Here is an 18,107-nt window from a genome sequence, read left to right as displayed (position 1 = left end):
ACCAGAATAAACCACGTAGCCTGCCAGGCAAGAGAGGGTAGTGCATTGCTGGGCTACAACTTGCTCATCAGCATTTCATTCTACTTCCTGCTGCTGTCAGTGGAATTGGTATGCTTGTGGCCATGTGCAGCCATCAGTAGGGAATATATTGATTATTCAAAGCTGTCTTTTATCTCTTATCCTTCCATTTCGTAAGACAAAGAACTAGTGTAGTAGTTACTTCCCCAGTTCCTGATAAATTGCAGGTCACTCACTAAAACAGCTTTCTCAGGTTATATTGCAAAAACAGTTTTTATATTAATATTATTTAAAATTGTTATGTAATTATTTTGTTGATCATAGAAACCTTCTTTTGAATAGTTAAACCACCAGGTGTTACAGTGCAAAAGAAAATGATCACATCTGATACCATGCTTCCAGGATACTTGTTTTAATGCAGAGATGCATATAAGACTTTTCTTTGTTGGAAACATATGTGAAATATTGCAGGGTAAGATGTTTGTTTCACTGGTTCAGATAATAACAAAAGGATATTGAAGTAATTGTTCCTAACAGATTAGTTCACCAAGAAGTAGTGATAAGCCCTTGGCTCATGCAAGTTCTTTGTTCTAATACGAACTGGAGAAACAAAATGATCTTTTTTATTATGAGCAAAACTGTTTTCAGTTGGTGAGGCTTCTAGCTTCTTCATTCTAGAAGGAGCCAAAGCAATGCATCAGCTTAATGGAATGATAACTGCACAGTTGTTCCCTTTTGGGAACACTGATACGCAGAGATGAAACTTGGGTTTGGCAAAACTCAGATATTCATGTCTTTGTGTTGTGGTATCCTTATGAATGTACTCTGACATAGTTTGTTTATTTAATGACTGCCTTTTTAGAAAGAGAAGACGTCAATTTTTCTTAATTTTGAGTGCTTTAAGTGCTGTTTTGTTTCTTTCTGTGCAAGCAAGAGAAACTTTTCTTCTTTTGCATGCTTTTTACTGTGAGCATAATCCTCTTCAAAACCGTTAGCACAATGGATTAGGCATAGCTATGACATCCGGCTGTGGCCAGATCAGGAATTCTGATCTATGAGTATCTAGAAAGATAAAATCAGCAAATACAAAAGCTTTAGGTAGACTTCATGGATGCTAGTTTCTTAAGTTCCTTGGTTAGAAGATTATGTGGCTTGAAAGAGCTGGAAAGTTTGGGGAACTTTACAAAAAGAGAGAGCCAAAATAAAGAAATTCAGTCCAACTGAGGCAAGGCTTGGTAGGTAATGCATTCACACAGCAGGTGTATTTTATCTAAACCAGATAAATATTTTATATGATCCTTTGTAGAATTACTGCATGCTCATGTATATAAAAAAAGCCCTCATGAATCATTTATACAAAATAGATAATAGAGAATGGGGAAAGAACTGGCTTAACAATTTCACATGCAGAACTCAGCAGGTCAACTACTGATTTATTGAGAAGTGACTTTTCCTGCTGGTGGAGGATATTTCTTCTCCCATAAGATTCATCCAGTACTCAGTAAGGAGCAAAAGAAATGGCATTAAGATGGGTTGAAAGGGGAGTCAAAGTGCAGCTGAAGAGGTTATACCAAGTGTTACCTCTACAGACCTGGAAGAATGTGTGTTTTATATTGTTTTTAAACATGTAATAGAACTGATATCTTAGCATCAGGCCTATTGTGTGCAAGAGGAGAGTAACTTTTGTGAAGAAGCTACCTAAGCAGTCTTCTCCCCTTTTTCTGACTGCATTGGCTTGAAAATTCCTGGTAAGTGTATTTTAGTAACTAAGCTAAATCTAATGGATCAAATCATTTTTTTTTAATGTGGGGGGTTATGTTCCCCCCAAATATATGCAGTTTCCTATCCAAGTTACTTGACTTTCTAGTTGAGTTCATCCCAGGTGGTGGAATTTTATGAAATGAATGTTGAATTTCTAGGGTTTGTGGGATTTTTGTATCAAATTCTTATGTAGCTTTTGGCACTGGTTAGTTCTAGTGTGGCTGTGATCCTGAAGTTGTGCCAGATTTGCTAGATTTTTAAAATTGTTCAAGTAACTGAGTGGACAGGCTGTTGTAGAGCACTCTCTGATGGAAGCTCTCCATGCCACAGAGCTCTTACTTTCCTTCCACCCCGCACAAGAAGATACCAGGTCTGAGCTACTGTTGTGTTATGTTGGAAAATAGCATATGTTGAGTCACCACAACAACTGATTATATTAATATTTTGCTACTGAGTTTATCTTAACTTGGTATTCCACCTACACGTTGCCCCAAAGTGGACTTTCTGATGCTACAGCAGAATAAGCTGATCCATCCCGGTAGCAAGTGATGTGAAGAACACTCCTTGAGGCTACATTTATTTTGTCCCTTAGGAAAGTGCAGCATATGAAAAGTTCTCAAACTGTGATATAATACTAATGTTGTAAAGGATCACAAGTGTGTCTGAGTTAACAAAGCAATAACATTTCTTGTAATTGCTGGAAACTAGATAAATGTCTCAAAAATGTACTCAGGATTTCCTGTTTTGAATATTGAAGTTACTGGGGTTGGGGGGGGGGGGGGGAGGAGGGAGTTATAATCCTAGCTTGCTTGCTTGGGACCTTTCAGAAGCCAGTCTGCTTGCCCTGATGGAAGGGCAATAGGGTATCTGAGGTGTGACTGAGTTAAGGACTACCAATTTTCCCCTTTGCAGATAAACCGGTTTCAAAGGTTCGCAGGTCTTTTTCTCTGGCTATGCACACCTGTGCCCCTTTTTCTTTCATCCTTCCCATGTTAAGAACAGCTTAACCTTGGATTTGAGCTCCTTATTCCAGGAGGTGAAATACAATTTTGCCTGCACTGCTGGGAAGTCCTGAGGTAGGTATGTTTATAGTCAGGCCTTGCATGATTCTACAGAGGTAGGGAGTATCTTATGGACCTTGCTCAGTCTCTGTGGGTCTGATATAAATTTTTCAGGAAAAAGCTCAGTATTTTCTCTCATCAGAAGTAAAACCTGAAGCTTTTCCCTGAATGTTTTTACAGGCATGGCTAATAATCTCTCAACACTTTTCCTTGTAGGGGTTCCTTTGGAGGCATTTCTTAGGTATTAATGATTAAGTTTGCAGAAGATGTTGCAATTGGATAGGAATGGAATCAAGCTCTATGAAGTCCTGTCCTTTTCTGTTAAGACCTGAAAATAACAATTTTTAGACAGTAAGTGAGAAGGGTAGTCAATTATTTGAAATATTGCTCCTGGGAAGGAAAAAACCAAACCATTACACAAATGGGCATAGGAATATAAGCAGTGACTGCACTGTTAGAGCCTGAAGTTGTTTTCAATTTGTTGCTTTTTTTATTGAGGAAATGTTGTTCTAACTCTAGTGCTGCCTGTCCAGGGAAGTGTAACCCGATAGCATCTGGTTCTTTGCTGTGTACAGTCAGTGATCACTTTATACCAATAATTTACTTGAAAAAAATATGCAGCTGTAAACCACAGATTTAGACCAAAATAATGGAGACCTTTCCAATAATCATGCACACATCACAACTGCCTTTTTTAGCTTGTCATAACAGAGCATCTGCCACATATGAGTTGTTCTCATTTCATGTTTCTGATGAAATTTTGTCTAGATAAGAGGGGGGGGAAAGTAATCTAACTTTCCTGGGAAAGTAAGCTGCTTCTTAGGGAAACAATCCACAGCATTTGAAACTGTGGCATGAGCTGAGGGTTGTAACAAAGATGTTTTTCTGTAGATGGTTCTTCTCTTACCTTGCTGTGAAAAGATCTCACTGGAGTACAGCACAGGGCTTGCACTCATAGGCAGTGCTGTCGTTACCCTGCTTTATCTTTCTTTCCCCCATTTTTGTCTTTCTTCCCTTTTTATGGTGTTTATCTCAGTTGGAATTTGTTTGAGCTGAGGATGGTGCTGATGTAATATCTAGACCACAGGTCTCAAAATTGATAGGAGACTCCACAGGGTATTTGTAATAATTCTCATTTTCTGTGTTCATTCCCTTTCCTTTAAAACTTTCTCAATTTCATTTGCAAAGTCCTTGGAGAAGTAAAATCAGACAGGTAAACCATAACTCTTTTTCTTGATGAACTTTTCTCTTGCTGAGTTTGTTCTGGTTCTGCTCTCATGCAGACCATTACATGGGGGCTGTTGACCCCTTTGGTAACCCTAAACCAGTTGAAATATACTTGAGTAGGAAAACAGACCGTCTCAGGATGGAAACCAGCCAGTGATAGTATGCTGTATGATAGTTCTTGAAATGAGCAGATGCCCAGAGGGACCCTGAGCAGCACCAAGCACTCCTGTGGGCAATGCAGGGGCCAGTGCTGCACTTGGTAGTGAGCCCCATGGATATTTATTTTGGGATGTAGGTTATAATGAAACAGGATATAATGCAACATTGTAGATCTGTACAGGTACAGACAACCCTGATGCCAGTGTCTCCAGATAGGTGCCTGTTGAGCACTAGCTAAGCTGCTATTCTGATCAGCAGAAGCATTTTGAGAAGGCTGGTGCAAGTTGAATTTAAAACAATGATCTGAATGTTGTTTTGGTGATGTTTAGGTCTGATTCAGTTCCCCTTTTTTGCAGTCCCACCAGGGAGGCAGAGAGACTGCTTTCTCTCCCTGAGTATTAGCAAGTAGCACTTGCTGTGGCAGCAGGTTCTCCTGAGGGAAGGTCTGAACGTGAGGGCCAAGGGCAGTGTTTGTACACTGTCATGGTTCCACATGGCAGGAGAGCTCTGGCTGTCCTCAGTCTCTGCTCCATGTTTCCTAGGTCACACCAGTGCTGCCAGCCCTTGAGCCCTTGTCATGGCTTTGAGATAGAGTGTGGCCTTGACTCCTCTCAGCTCCTCATCGTGGGCTGGAGAGCCCAGCATGTTATCTTCATTAAAAGATACTAATTTGAGTCTTGTATGAAGCATGAAGTTTGACATAAGGAGCGATCAGACAAGTGAACTTCTCAATAGTAAACAAGATTATCCTCATCTTTGCAGGGCAGGGTATGTCACAGGAGAGCCATGATTGAATTAGCAAGTCCAGCTCAGTCTTGTAACACATCCTCAGTTCCTGAGCTGGTTTTAAGAGGTGCAATGCCTGTAGTATCAGTAGGTTTCAGATTGCCTGAGAAACTGTGCCCTCAGACTTGCTGTTAACCTCTTTAAGAACCTGGAGCCTTTCAGGTTCCCTGCAGGAATCCTTCCTGAAAAAGTAATCCATTGCTGCATTTCCTGTGCTTCAGCTTCGGTACCAAGACTCTGGAAATAGGCTGCTACTTTTTAGCAATATTTCTTACCCACTTTCATTGTTGTCAGGCCACTGGAAGAAGTAACCTCATTCATTCTCCTCTAGGTTGTACCAGTCATTTCAAGCACTTCTGATCAATAGGGATGGGGACTCTGCAGTCTTAACAGAACTAAACCCAGAGACAACGCCCTTGCTTTTATCCTTTACTTTAGGCAGACCTCTTAGAAGTTATCTGCAAGCTTCTGGAGTCTGTTCAATTCAAGTTGTAAGTAACTGGCACTATACACACAGTTACGGGAGCTATAGAAAGCACATATAGTATTCACATGTTCCCCATATACCCATTAAAACACTTCCTCTAGTCAAGATCAGCATGCTCATAAATTTAAGAAAAGGCTTTTTTAAATGTAAATGAACTAGTGTGTTCAGTGGTGCTTTATACTCTACTTCCATGACTTGTCAGCCTTGTCTGGGTTGATTTGCAAAGAGCAGCTCATGAGCTAGGGACCTATTTTCTACTGAATGAGGCATACAAAAAAAAATAAATACTGAGTCTTTGTTGTGAACTCTGAAAATAGAAGTTTGCTTTTGAACTCCAACTGGAACACTCAGTGGAGCTCTGTATTAAATTCCCATCCAGAAAAAAACACAATTGAAGCTCCAGCAAGCATAAATCTATGTGCAGGATATAAATCCCTGGATTTGAAGCAAATTGATGTTGTTTCAGTTCAGATAGGAGTTCTTACTTTGACACTCAAGGGGAGTCATATTTTGTGGTGAGCTGGAAAGATCAGCAAGCAAAAGTGCTAGAAAAAGTTAAATAGGAAAAGATGGTGCCATTGAACAAGTGGTTGACCTGTTTATTAACATCTGGATGCTGTTTGTGAAGAGTTGGAACGATGGCTGGTGGGAGCTGGGAAAGGAAAGCAATGAGAGGTGTTGCCTTTCTCATGTCTGTCTTCATGCAGGCTGAAGCAGCACTTGACTGAATTGGTGCATTTTACAATATCTGAAGCAGCAACAGAACAACCATAAAATGCATACTGTTGGAAAAAGGTGATGGGGCTCTGGACTTCTTCTCTTTTTAAAGTGAGATGGAACATTACTTAGCACAAGAATATGCTAAACATTATGTAGTCTGTCTTATGGGAGGAAAACACCCATTCCTTTCAAAGACTTCTCTGGACTTGGGCATCCATTTCAGCCTATGAGTCAATAATTTTTGTTTCCTACTTGATGAAAACAAGCAATTAAAAAAATAATAATGGTGAGAAGTGAGGTCGCTACAAGCAGAACTATTGCTAATATTCCTTCTAGCTAAAGGTCACAAGCAAGGTGAGGTACCAGCAGATGCACGGACATCAACATTTACTTGAGTGCAAAACACAGACAAGAAGAAAGCTTGGTAAGCTTAAATCCTTAAGGAGTATTTCATTCTGTTACTGCCTGTTCTTGTACAAAGCAAAGTCAGAAAACCATTGTCTCTAGAGTTGGATGTTTTGCTGACCAGGGAGTCTGTCACATAACAGATCTTACAGGAGAAGAGAGCTCACAAAGGGCTGGCTCTATCTCTATAGTAACAAAGTTTATGAAGCCTGATTCTAGATATGCATTTGATGTGCATTCGCTGCAAGCCTTTCAAACAGCAAAACTATGTGAACATAAAATTCCTCTGTCAAACCACAGTTTGGTGTTAACTGATGTGCTCTTACGCTGGTTGCCTTGTCTTACCAGTTAGAAATACCTTTTGTTGATGGGTGCAATCCAGGCCATACTGAAATCAAGGAAACTCGTGTGTTTCAGAAGGGCCAGGATTTCATTCTGTACACTCTTAATGCAGATTAGACTGTGAGTTGCCTTTATAATAGCTTTGTTGTTCCTTGAAATCAAACATAGTTTTGCCTATAAATCATTGCAGAGAAGAGAAGGCCTTGGGAGGGGACCTTTATAGTGGCCTTTCAGTACCTAAAGAGGACCTACAGAAAAGCTGGGGAGGGACTCTGTCGGGGGTGTAGTGATAGGACAAGGGGGAATGGCTTTAAAATAAGAGGGTAGATTTATATTAGCTATAAGGAAGACTTTTTTTTACTATGAGGGCAGTGAAGCGCTGGTACAGGCTGTCCAGAGAAGCTGTGGATGCCCCATCCCTGGAGGTGTTCAAGGCCAGGCTGGATGGGGCTTTGAGCAATTTGGTCTAGTGGGAGGTGTCCCAGCCCATGGCAGGGCATTGAAACCAGATCTTTAAGGTCCCTTCCAACCCAAACCATTCTATGATTATATGATCACAAGCTCAAAATAAGACTGCAGTATGCATAAAGAAAGTAGGGAAAACCATGAATTCTAAAAGCTAAATCTAAAAGGCTTCTATATGCCAATAACCCACAAGGGTTGTTTTTCCTCTTTTATTATTTATGTGACCATAGCTTATACTACTATTTAACTGTTTCCTTTCCCAAACTCCTTCTACCATCTGTATGATAGACTGGCTTCCTTTTAGTGCTTCCTTTTAGTAGTTACGCCTGTGAACAGGATATGATAGCAGTCACCTTGACATCCGTCAAGAATGTTAAGGTTGCAAAGCTCTGTTTTGATAGATAAAACACAGGAAATGGAAAGCATCTTTCCAGATCAGAACATGTTGTCTCTTTTTCTGTGTAACATGATGCCTTGCTTATCCTTCTCAAAAATGCAGGTTAGTGCCCAAAATGATGATTTAAAGGGCAACACTGAAGAGTCATCACTTTCTAAATATGTACGTGCAGCAAGCAACGATGTTGTTTACAAAATGTGGCTGCAGGCTTTGAGATCTAGAACCGCTCATAATAGAAATCATTGTGGCATTGCTGAGGAAAAATGTATTTCATACAGCAGGCTTTCACATAATAAAAACTACATGGCATTGTACAGGGGAGGAATGTAAAAGGATGTTCCTTCTGAAAGAGGTGCTTTAATTTTTGAGGATGTTTGTTTTAAGTGATCTTTTTCCCCTTTTCTGTATTTCTTCTTCCCAGATTTAAGAGAATTGTATGAATATGAATAATAATATGAATAATCTCTGCAATTGTCTTTCATATTTTTCTCTCTGTTCCTAGTCAACAATCCTTGCAGGAGGAATAAAATACATAATAGGTAGAGGGAGTTCGCACAGAGTCAAAAATATCGACCTCGTTGCCCAAGATGTGATACACAATCATTTGGCTATTGCTTACCCTCTACCGTTTCGCTCTCCTTTTGAATTTAAGCCCTATAGCTGTTATACAGATAACTTACATTGAACATTTCACTCTACAATGGGCGCAGTTTGTTTTTATTCAGAGCATGATTCATTTGGTGCTTTATGAGGTTTTGGTGCATGACTTGTGCATACAGTCTCATGAATTACGACCCTGCAGGAATGTTGTCTATTATTAGCTCTGCATAGTAGACACTACCTCCCTGGGAGGCTGCTGTGATAAAGAGTCTTATCACAGAAAGGTCATATGCTATTTCTATTAACTCTGATGCAATTGAAAAAAAGGCTATAACCTAATAAACTGAGGATGAGACTAGAGCTGGGACTTAATCTTGTCCCTGACAGTAATTCCTCCAATAGTCTTGCAAGGATTCACAGGCCCAGATCCTGTAAAATGTTTTAGTACTTCAAAAGCCACGAAAATTGGACTAAATGAAATCAGAAAGCATTTGGGTACCTGGATCCTTCGGATCCTCCTCGTGTATCTGATATTCTAAGCCTGTATCTATAGGTTCAATGGGGTGTTTAATATTCATAGGAGCATTGTTAGAATCAACCTATACACGTAGTGTTTTTTAAGGTACCTTAAAAATAGTCACTTTAAGTACGAGATATTGATGTTAAATTTTAATTCCTTTCTTATATTTACTGAAATTTCCTAAAACTCAAAATTGAAGTTCAATGATTTGATCTGTTTGGAGATAATGAAGTGCAAGCAAGCATAAGTTATCAAGAAATACACAGAAGAAAAAAAGTGAGCCTGTAGGCTCCAGGTTGGTTTCTCTGACTGGGGCCAATGTATTCCAAGTGTATTTTAGATCTTTTATTTAAACGTGTATTTACATCTGCAGTTGCATTGAGCTCTACTTGTTGATTTAGAAACTCTGCAATCAAAATGTTACAGAATGTGCATCACTTTCACAGCAGTTTGTGGCAAGAATCCCTTGAGAAATGGTTGAGAGGACGAGCTTATTGCCATATAATAATTTTTAAAGTCTCAAACTGTCATCCATTATATAGAAACTTAAATTGAGCTCTGCATATCGAAATAGGCCCTGAAACATCTGCAGTCTTCCTCTTAACTTTTGAGCTAAAGCATCTACCTAGCTTGAATCTCTCACCCTGTCCTCAACCCTTCCCCCAGAGGTATTTGCTTGTCATGGCTGGCTGGGCATTGTTTTTAACCTACCATAACATCCTGACAACCATACCTGCACTCACGCTTAGCTCTGATTCCATGCTCTAAAACTAATGCTTTCTTCCAGCCACAATAGCCCAGCGTTTCCGTGGTGTTCCCATGGTGAAGAATTATAATCTTAGTCTCGAAATACTGAGTGGAAATTAGAGTTGTGCCACCTGTTCAAATAATACCTCAAGTACCATATGCTTCAGGAAGGCTGCTGTGTAGCCTTCTATGGAGCTGCTGGTTAGTGGATGTTGGCTGCCTGCTCGGTGCCTCTCTCAGGATGCACCTTTGGACGTTGTGTGTACCCCTGAAAACTGAAAACATGCCATGTGAACGTCTTGTAAAATTTTTTTTCTCTCACCAGTCTGACTCCAAAGTTTTCCCACTCTTTGTAGTCAATATTAGGTCTTATCTCTGTCTATTGTCACACATGCCAAGCTATTTCTTTGTGCAACACAAAAGTAACCTTAATCCCAGAATCTGAGAAACTCTGAAGGAGCAAAGTAAGGCTTTGTGTTAGCCCATGCAGTGTTTGGTAGTACTATCTTTCTTGCATTTTGCTGTTCTGGCATGAAGTGCCTGGAGCTAGCCCCTGCACGTATGCACCTTGCAGGCAGAGGTGGGCCACAGAAGCCCTCCCAATGGTCAGCATGGCTTGGCTTTCAGCTTGATTTCCTTCTTTTGCAAAGGGTGGAAACGGATGGAAACTGAAGATACCCTTAGACCTGATGCAAGCACAGACGTGAATGGGGGGTGTATTGATACCTGTGTATCTGTAAACGTTGTGCACGCTGTGCTCCTTTCAGGTAGGTAACCATACACAAACATTGAAGGAAGCGATAGTTGTATAATTTTGATGTTTGGGCTTATTTTCATGCACTGAAAATACAAAGCTCAAGGACTCTAGAGAGAACTCTAAATTGTAGGTCAGCCATGAGGAATGCCTTTCCATTTGTTTATTCTGTAGTTGTTCCAGTCAGTATAAAGACATCATAGTCCAGGAAAGTGTCCTAATGCATCTGTGTGATATGATACTGGCTAAGGATAGGAATAATCTACAGCAACACATTAGCTTTAGCCAGAAACTGACCTTGTCTAAATACTACCATGTGATTCAAGTATCTTACCAGAAGAGTGGCTATGAATAAATCTCTTCAGAAGAGAGAATAGAGAGATTTTTGCATCTGATGTTACAGAGAAATAAGATACCTATAAAGGAGTGAATTCCATCTGGATTCCATTGTGGACAAAAACAACAATTTCTCTGAAAAAGCTTTACATGATAGTATACTCAGACACATTTTTAACCTTAGTTTTGACTACTCATTAATGTAAAAGAAGACACTTAATTCATTCAAGCAATTCTTCATGTTCTTCATGCTTTGCTGTCACAGGAAGATTTTGATTTGTAAAGATGATGACTCATGGACTAAATCCCCCCTGAGAAGCGTTCACCTTTGTATCACCATTGAAAATCCAAATATATGATCCATATCCCACTGTTTTTTTGCCTACTTGTTGGTGGCATGTATTCAGTGTGGGCAGAGTGGCAGACCAGTTTAAGCTGCTGGGGCTGGTTTGCTTTGAAAGCACAGGTAGAGGGGAAGGTACAAAAAGAAGGCTGAAACTGGGCACAGTGCCACAGAGCTGTGGAGAACTGAGATTTTGCTGTGGCCCTGGGGGCAGCCATGGGAAAGTACTAAAACATAGTCCCAGCCTACGCTTTAAAATTTTGCTGGCATAGAAATGTCAGTAAGAAGTGAGAGCCTTTTGCTGATGTGGCAATAGTAGTATAGCCCCAGTGCAAATGCTGGCCAAGAAAGCAATTTGCTACTGTAGTGTGTTTTGCTTAAGGACTAGATACAAACCACATGGAGAGAGACACTTTTTTTCTTTGGCCAACTCTTAATTGTTTACTGTAGGAGGAGTTGCTGGTATGGCTATAGCTTTTTAAACACAGAAAGGCCATAGACCAAGAATAAGACGCACATCTTTCATTTATGCTAAGGGCTGATAACGGTGTGTGAATTACAGATTAATTCATGGGTTTATGCTGAGCCAGCCCTTGGGTTAGTCTTTGCATCGCCACTTAGTGTGGAGAAGTAGGACTGTTTCAGTTTATATGATAATTACCTTGGTACTTGACAGATTTAAAAAGTAGTAAATGTGGTTTCAGTATATAAAACAGCTTTTCATGAGGCTCTAGGAATTAGTGGCCAAATAAATACCTGTATTGGGAAAACTATATAAAGTATAGCAAAAAATAGACCTAAATAAGGTATGATAGGAAAGAGTAGTCATTGCTTTTTTTCAGAAGGTTATCATCCCTTGCAAACTGATTAGATTTGTTTGTCTAGAGTAGTTACTAGCATGTCTGAAAAGCTGATACAATCTGTCTACATTTCCAAAACAGCTTTTGCTAAACACTTGAAAAGAAACAAAACAACTGAGCAATATGATTTTTCTTATGAGTCTGTAATTTAAGAAACAGGAAACAAAGGGTTGGATTCACTGGCCTGAAAGTAGGCACTTCGTGCTATCTGGGGTGCTCAATGATGTCCAAGACATCAGCACAAAGCTGACAGATGTGACCTGGGGTTTAAGGGAAGCGTGTGCTCATCTGCACATACAGGCTATGCTATGAACAAACTGCATGAGATGCCTTTCTTTATACACTGCCTTTCAATGGAAGTGTAGGAATATGTAATGAATTTTCATAGGGAAGGAGATGATTGGAGTCTCCTGGAGATCACTGCTAGAGCCAGCACTACCCAAATTATTCATGGGTGGCCTGGAGAAGGGGGATAGAGAACGATTAAATGAAGCTTCAGAGGAAAAACATCTTCCAAATGGTGAAGTAAGACCTCAGTTTATAACTAGGTGATAAAATGCCGTCTGACACTTGATAAAAGCAAGTAGTGTGCTTTGGAGAAAAGCCTTAAATTCACATATACAATGATGGGCTGTGGAGTAGTTATTAGTAATCACAAAAGATCTTGGAGCTTTTTTGGACAGTTGTATGAAAGTATCAGCTAAGTACCCAGTGAGGGTCAAAGATCAACAGATACTGTCTGTTCTTAGAAAAAGAAAAGAGCAGAAAAACAGTAAAACACAATTGTCACTGTAAGGAGCCGATGGTGCATCCACATCATGAATCCTCCATAGTCAGAAAGGATGAGTAACCAGAAAACACAAAAAAGGAAGGCAGTGATGATCAAAGATAGTGACTTCTCTGGGCATGACTAAGCGGATTCAGCTCTTCAGTACAGGAAAGAAATGACCTGGAGGGAGCAATATGCTAGAGATCTATCAAAGAGTAGCAGAAAGGATAGACAGAGAACAGTCATACACTCTTTTCTTCTCTTTCTACTTCTGTTACGTGATGCCCAGTGAAATAAAAGGTTCAAAAGTTCAGAACAGGCGGAGGAGTTTTCTTCCATGGTCCATAGTTAAGCTCTGGCAGCCTTTGCTGCAGAGCACTGTAGGAACCAAAATGCTGCTGGGGTTCAAAAATTCATGGAAGAAAATGTCATTACCAGCTAGAGTACATAAGCATAGGCTTCTGGTTTGGGAAGTTCTGAAGCCACTGATTGCTGGGAGCGCGTGCTGGCAGAGCATTGCTGTGTGCTTATGGTGTGACTGCGGCATCTCTTACTAGTCACTGCCCAAGAGAGGACACTGAGCTGTGCTCTGGCCTACTATAGCTGTTCTTACCTTTCTCACCCATTGATTCTTTTCCCTCTGAGAGAAGTGCCTCTTTGGTTCAATGGCTCCCCTGAGACACAGGTGATTAAAAAACCAATAACTTGCTGTGTCTGGATGCACTTTAAGCTGAAATCAGCGGTGTCCCAATTTCCCATTAAGCAAACCTGGTCATGTTGTGAGATAGCAAGCAAACAATACAAATAGTACAGGATGTTAATTCTTAGCTACTAATACATCTTTGAATGTTGCATTTATAAAAAGCTCCAGTCCTCACATCTTCTAGTGATCTTCAGACAACATTTGAGCTACTTGTCTTTTAGCTTGGTGTGAAATTGAGCTTACTCAACTGTAAGTGAAGGAAAATGAAAGTTATCCTTTAGAAGAAACGGGAGTATGCTTCTTTGGGAGCTCTGCTAGTCCAGTTGAGAGATTCTCCCTTATGATATGCATTAAAATAAAAAAGATGTGTGGTTATCTTATTGCTTTTCTACAATGTGAGCTTCATAATCCCCATAGTGTTGACTGTACTATCTGGTGTTAACTTCAAACATTACAGTTCCAAACAATTTTTCTTTTTGTGTTTCTTGACCCTCCAGCTCTCCAGTTTCTGGTGCCCTTGGGGTGTGACACAGTGCTTTCCAACTTCTAACTTGCCAAAAAATAAGCAAGTAATTATTTATCCACTTCAGAATAAAATTCTGGCTTGCATAGTTATGGATAATTACCATGATTTTGATTTTATTTTTCCTCAAGCAGTAGACCTGTTGTAGTTTAAATGATGAAGGAAAATATAACTACTATGATGTAGATAAGATGTTATTAATAAACTACTGGCTTCTTTATACTGGCATGGCTTGGACTAACTAACATTGCTCTTGGAGGACAATGTTAACAAAATTCTCACTGCTATGGTTGGGTTTCTTTTCTTTCGCACATTGCTTATGGCAGAGAATCAGTTAGTAGTTGGCCCTACCTACGACATATTTCCACGGGCATAAATAACTCCAACTTGTCCACTCTGAATTTTTGTGTTTGTGTGTGTGGATAATTTCAACAAGTTGAAAAATTTTTATTAGAGGAAGTTAAAATCCAGATTAAAGCAGGTGTCTCAAAGACCATAAATTAGTGCAAAGCCAAGCTAAAATACTATAGTCTTTTCACAGTTGTGTAATATTTTTCTTGATCCTGGACAGTGATGGTGGAAGGTTGACATGGAAGAGACTGAGCTCACTCTACCACCGAGTGATCCTCACTTATCTGAGTTCAGAGCCCTCTAGAAGTAAATATAGATGCATCCTTTCCCTGGGGCCATATGAGGGCCAGAGCCTGTTGTTGTGGTTTTGTATTATCCAAGTATTTTTGGGGAAGCTTCTGCCTTTCTCATTTCTCATACTCCTATCAATGCGCTTAAAGTAGAAAGGGAACACTCACAGGTTTAACTTCTTTCAACAATTTTCTTGTCTTACTTGCTACTTAAATATATTGAGTGTTTTGGCGGGGAGAGGAGAGGGAACAACCTCAAATCCATAAATTGAGCTGGAAGCAAAGAAACCATTGAGCCAGAGTAGTCACATTTAAGTCAATCATCTCAAGAACTAATGCAATGCTGGCCTGAAATTCTCACTTGTATTAGTATCACAAACTCATAAATATTGCAATAAACAGAAATGATCATTTGATGCTTCCCTGCCCCATTCTAGAGGATGTGAAAAATTTTCTGGAGAATCAAGATTACTAGGCTTTGAAATGAGGTGGACTCAGGAAGGGTATGAGTTAACTGTCCTCTCTTATGTCTGTCACGGTTGGGAGAGGAGTATTTGGAAAATCTAATGGAAATAAAATATCTGCTCTGCTGAGGGTGGAAAATGTAAGCATGGGCAATCAAAGTACTATTTTCTACTTGACTGCTGTGGTTAGATTGGGACTGTTCACTAGGGAAGGTATATATTGAATAGCTTCACAGTGGCAAGAGGACTAATTATGTGGGAAGTGTCTTGGAGCAGAACGAAAAGTTGCAAACACCCTTGCTGTGCCATCACCCTCACTACAGAGAAAACCAAAAGTCTGACCTGTTTTTCAGCATTTTCTCTTTTCTAATTAAAATTTGCTTCCATTCCAAAACATGAGGAGAAAAGCAAAGAAAGCAACCAGCATAATGAAGAAATAACACCTGCAGGCACCACTTGCTGTTGTGGCCTTTTGTAAAAGACAAGGCCTTGGTGGCACCAGCAGGGTCCCACTGGCCATGGCCACCTGGCACCAGGCATTTGTCCAGGTCTAGGCCTCTCCTTTCCTACGGCTTGGGACTGCCAGCCCTGGGATGTGTTGGCCTGTCCTTAGAAGGATAAATGTCAGTGCAGGTGGTCTTATTAAGGCCATGTTCTAGGCTAATCTTTCTGAAGTGCTTTAGAAAAATCACACAGTGTCTCTCTCCTGGTCTTTGCTTTAGTACTGACAAGTTAGAATTCCAACGGGAGCTGGAATTCCAAATTCATCCCTGGTATCTCCACGGCACACCTCATAAGGTTATGGCATGTTGGGATATAATGGACTTCCTCTGTTAAAGACATTTTACCCATGTTCAGGCTGAAATACAAGTATTTGTTGCTGAGGGGAGTCAGCAAATTAACAGATCATCCTGCGCTGGCACAGGCCATCACTAAATCTCTACGTTGAGTCTGGATATGGCAGTCTTCCATTAACTTTATTATTTCCCAGAAAGTTCACACGGGAGGGCTCAAACCTATTTTTCTTCTGTCCCAAAGGCTCCTAATTGCTATGGTTCTAGCTCTCACCTTGTGTTCTCCTGTTTAACCCTTTACCCCTTCCCAGTTTGCACAGTGGAAAGTTAGTGGTTTATAGTGTCTTTATAGCCAAATGCTGTTTTTGTGGTTCTATAGCAACCAAAATCCTTGTAGAGAATGTGGACAATTTCTGTCCATTTTTGACAAATACCTGTCTGTTGGTTTGCCTACTTATTCCCTCGTTACTGCCTACATAGCCTTCAGTTCTGCCCTGGAAAGAAATGGAAAACGCACAGAGGCAGAAGAAAGCCCACTCGTTAGTGCTGACATTTAGGAGCTGGGGGTGTATTACACAATTTGTCAGCTTTGGGGGGAGCAGCTTATGACACTCCTGCTTTCCCCAGCCTCTTGTTCCTGTCTCTGTCCTGTGCTGCTTCATCATTGCTCCTCAGTTTTACCAATAAGATTTATTTATCTTTTGATCCTCGCACTTTGCCTATAAAGAGTTGGCAGATAAAGAGCTTGTATCTATGCTCAGATGCCAAATAACGAATGCTGGGCCCAACAAGCGCAAGTGTATGGATTCCATGGTGCAATGCAAGATAACAAACTCTTGTGTACTCAGAGCTGGATTAGCTGCCTTGAGCTAACTGTGCCAGGCTCTGTCCATACGCACTCATTCCTGGTGATCCTCCACCAAAATGCACAGAACTGCACATAACCAGAGACAACCTACTATCAAATGGGAAGGTGATGTGTGAAATGTTTGGTTGGAACAGTTACTGTGTACGGAGTACTTAGCAGGTCACCCAATAGGTAGGTGTCCCCGTAGTGATGTTGGTTGTGTTGTCCTATTGGTAGGCACTACTTGAAGCCGAAAATGATATTAGTGATATCAGTAGGATGCAGAAAGGGAATGATGTATGGTGAGGATGATATCTGTCGCTTTAGGTGCAGGTGTGTGGGTGTTAGCCTGTACCCACATTCACAGGCTGAGGATATTATTGGTAACTGCATGGAACCAGTGACTGAGTTTTATTTTTGTCTATGTTTGACTCTTTCTGATTAAGAACTGTGGTGGCATATGGTGTCATTATCTGGCAGACTGCAGAGCTCACTACTTTGGGGCAGAGAAGCCTGAAATCTGCTTATAGCTGAAGCTAGGGCAGGCTGTGTTGGGTTACTTGGCTAGCCTCACGTGGAAAAATGTCCTTTTGTGTCTGTGCGGCCACTTCATTGTGTGCTCACAGGCAAGGTTGGGTGGGTCGCTTTTAGCAGACCTGCTTTACCTTCAGGTGGGTGTCAGGCAGCTGTCAGCTGTGACCACTGCATCAGCAGTTTTCTGCTTTGTTGATGGTTGTGGTTGTGTTCCCTGGCCCAAATCCAGAGGGTCTGTAGGATTATTTTTTTTTCTTTGTGAGAGGCTGAGCATCTCTTAACAGTTTTCCACTTAGGTTAAGTATAAATACAGTTAAGTTATGCTGACTATGATGGAGGGTGAATATAGTCATGGTAGAGCACAGTATTAGCTGTAGGGCAGACTTTGGGTTGACTTGAAGGTGGAATTCATGGAGATGTCTTGAGCAGTTATTGCCCCTAGTTCATGCCACAAACTTTTTTTTTTACCCAAAGACCTTTATCACTGCTGGAGGCACAGCCAAGCAGAAATAAATGTGGTGATGAGCTGCAGCTTGTAATGAGCGCGCATAAATTTGAAGTCAGTCGTTTTGGTTCATGTTGTTGTGTTAAGCCATAAACGGTGGCAAGTAGATATTATACCTGGAAAGCTCTTCTGCATGAGTGGCAACATTTAAAACAGGGTAGAAGGAAAGCTGAGGGTCAACACAATCCACTTCATGCTAAAAATCGAAGGCTTTTGTTCTATGGACAGGCAGATGAAAAAGTCTTGATTGTGGCTTGGGTTTTAAGTTCACAAAATAGTGGTCCTCTTTTTCCAGACAAGCTGACGTTGAACTCTGTTATTTTTCTGGCAAAATACAGA

At 40.5% G+C, this 18,107-nt stretch overlaps 1 long non-coding RNA gene across 2 annotated transcripts in view; it reads left to right on the top strand.

Moving 5' to 3' along the window:
- Nucleotides 1-18,107, top strand: part of LOC106030255 (uncharacterized) — a 53,030-nt gene that overhangs the window by 16,897 nt on the left and 18,026 nt on the right. The window contains exon 2 of one of the 2 annotated variants that reach the window (XR_010829205.1): nt 10,346-10,462. The exons of the other annotated variant lie outside the window; for it this stretch is intronic. This is a non-coding gene — a long non-coding RNA (uncharacterized lncRNA). The remainder of the gene's footprint in view (nt 1-10,345; nt 10,463-18,107) is intronic. 2 annotated transcript variants of the gene reach the window in all.

The sequence above is a fragment of the Anser cygnoides genome, chromosome 2, assembly GCF_040182565.1.
Source record: "Anser cygnoides isolate HZ-2024a breed goose chromosome 2, Taihu_goose_T2T_genome, whole genome shotgun sequence".
Lineage (NCBI taxonomy): Eukaryota > Metazoa > Chordata > Aves > Anseriformes > Anatidae > Anser > Anser cygnoides.
Note: the sequence above shows the minus strand (reverse complement) of the source record. Positions and strands in the feature narration are given on the sequence as shown.